A 2,914-nucleotide genomic window follows, 5' to 3' on the forward strand; every position below is an offset into this window, starting at 1 on the left:
TCACAGCTGAGGGAAATATTTATTGTACTTTGCTGCATCACTCTTTCCTCTTCAAGGGAAAAACCAACGCAAGCTCAAGAAGTAGCAGGAAGAATTTCTGGCACCGTTGCCGGGGAGATCTACGTCAAGTCAAGACATACCAAGTAGCCATCATAAAATCTCATCCCTTGCATTATATTATTCTCCATTCTCCTCTCATTTTCCTCTCCCCCACTTCTAAAATGATTTTTCGAAAAGATTTGCCTTTGATTCGCCCCTCTTCCGTTCGTCTTTTCGTTTGCCTTTATGTCTTACTTGGCTCGTTTGCCTGTTTGGTTGAAATAATTGTGTATTTATTGTAAATCACAAACCAAAGAATTTATGGATCCTCATCCACTTGCTAATCTTTTTAAGAGATCCAATTATGATGAACCAATTGCTAGTGAGTTGTGTGCACTAAATTATCTTCATGAAGTTTTGCTTCAAATTCGTGAATCTGAAAATTGTGATGAAGAAATTTATGAAGAGATTCATGATAGCTCCTCGAATAAAAAGCATGATTGCAATGATGTTATTATAATTTCTGTTAATGTCAATTGTGCTAATATTATGCAAAACCATAAACTTGGGGATGCTAATTTCGCTATGTCCACTACTAATTATAATGATCATGATTGGGGTGATTCTTCTTATGATCTTGAAAATTTGTTTAAGCCCCATGATAAATATGAGATTGATAATAATGTTTGCAATAATATTGAAAGTGGGTTTGGAGAAGTCATGACTTTATTTTATGACAATCCCACTATTTTGGAAGAGTGTCAACTTTGCATGCATGTGGATCATGAAGTGAATATTTTATGTGATAGATATATTGTTGAATTTGCTTATGATCCTACATGTAATTATTATGAGAGAGGAAAATATGGTTGTAGAAATTTTCATGTTACTAAATTTCCTCTCGTTATGGTGAGATTGTTTTTGTTTCTTTCTTCTTCCTTGCATATGCTAGATCTTGCTTGTATTGCTAATTTGTTTTCCTATAAAATGTCTATGCATAGGAAATATGTTAGACTTAGATGTGATTTTAATATGATACATGATGCTATCTTCGTGTTTCAATTGCTACCTTTTATGTGAGCATCATTTAAAGAAAAGCGCTTGTTGGGAGATAACCCAATATATTTCTAATTCATCTAGCCTTGGTTAGATCTATTTTTGTGTTTTAATCAGTGTTTGTGCAAAGTAAGACCTTTGGGATAGCTTACGGCGATAGTTGATTTGACCTTACTGAAAAATAGAAACTTTTGCGCTTAGGAAAATAATTCTTTTCATGCACACATCTCTTATGTTGGACATATGATTCATGTGCAGGGCTTGCAGGGCAAGATCAAGATAGTCGCGCTAATCTCGTGGACAGGCCAGCCTGGTACAAGGACAAGGTCTACCCAGAGAACAAGGTACGTAGTATTTATCATTTCTTTTCATGCATACATCTCTTTATGTTGGACATGCAGGTACCTGCCCTGGAGCACAACAAGCAAGTGAAAGGAGAGAGCCTGAATCTGCTCAAGTACATCGACGACAATTTCGATGGCCCAGAATTGCTCCCTCATGTAAGAGACAAATACACATGTTCGTTGTTTTCAGTGGAACTGAAGTTTGCATTCCTGATGTGCTGAACCACTAGGATTCTGCAAAGAAGAAATTTGCCGCGGAACTGCTTGCCTACAGCGACAGTTTCAACGCCAGCGCTTTCTTCTCACGCCTACGCTCCAAGGGAGATGTGACCGACAAAGCTGGTAAACAAAAACAGAAGAACAGTGCACTACTTACAACATGTTTGTGTGTTTGATACGTTCTATATTGAAAGGCTGCATGCAGTTTGTGCTCACATTTCATCTATCATTAGTTGCCGCTGTTGATAAAATAGAAGCTACCCTGGGAAAGTTCAGCGATGGCCCATTCTTCCTTGGCCAGTTTAGTCTGGTATGTGTATGTCACTCCATCAGGGGTTCCCTTTCGTCTTGTCCATGCCCATATATTTCAGAAAGATTTCAGAAGAATTGTGTTTTTTTACATACATGGTTTTGTTGTGATATACATATATATTCTTAATAGGTCGACATTGCATACGTGCCATTCATCGAAAGGCTTCAGATATCATATTCTGGCATCAAGAACTACGATATCGTTGGCGGCATACCCAACATTGGCAGATTCATCCAGGTAGTTCCGAATAATGTTAGATGGGATATAATTAACTTCATATATCCTACTCTGAGGTGTTATCAGTGGGTTAGATAGTTATATTCCATTGCGGGATGTTGCAGGAAGTGAACAAGAACCAAACTAGACCCGCAGTTTTCGCTTGACATAATCAAGGAGAAGTTTGGGGTACGTTATCTTCCAACTTTTTATCCATTGATCATGATTCATGCCACCTTCCAATCCCAACCAGACTTAAACTTTGACTTTGACTTTCAGAGTCCTTGAAGATTGTGGTGGCCAAGGAACAATGACTCGGAAACTGCTGCAGATTGTCTTGTAGCAGAAGAAGACCCAGGAGTGCTTTCGCTCGGTTGGATGTCGTGCTATGCTGTTAGAGAACAAATACATAAACAGGGTCATACTGCAATCCTTCATTGCCAGGTGGGCTAGCTAGTCATATATTTGTGCATATCTGATATTGTATATCACTTGTAGATAGTAACCGATTTGTGTAATGTCTATTGTTTCTCCATTTGAGCTATAAGACCCAGAGGCTTGCGGTCTGTAATGGTGTACAGTATTCCCCCAAATTCTCTCCTACTAATATCTCTTTCATGGTATCAGTTAGATCTCAATCCTATAAAGCTTCCTCCGCTGCCACTGTGAAAACTGAGAGCTCGAGCTCCTCCTTCGCCTCTCTCGGCAGACATATTAGCAATTCTCA

The 2,914-nt window shown here is 38.6% G+C and overlaps 1 pseudogene; it reads left to right on the top strand.

Moving 5' to 3' along the window:
• The first annotated feature begins 1,338 nt into the window (after nucleotides 1-1,338).
• LOC109766855 (protein IN2-1 homolog B-like) lies at nucleotides 1,339-2,500 on the top strand (annotated as a pseudogene).
• The last annotated feature ends 414 nt before the right edge of the window (nucleotides 2,501-2,914 follow it).

This window comes from Aegilops tauschii, chromosome 7 (assembly GCF_002575655.3).
Source record: "Aegilops tauschii subsp. strangulata cultivar AL8/78 chromosome 7, Aet v6.0, whole genome shotgun sequence".
NCBI lineage: Eukaryota > Viridiplantae > Streptophyta > Magnoliopsida > Poales > Poaceae > Aegilops > Aegilops tauschii.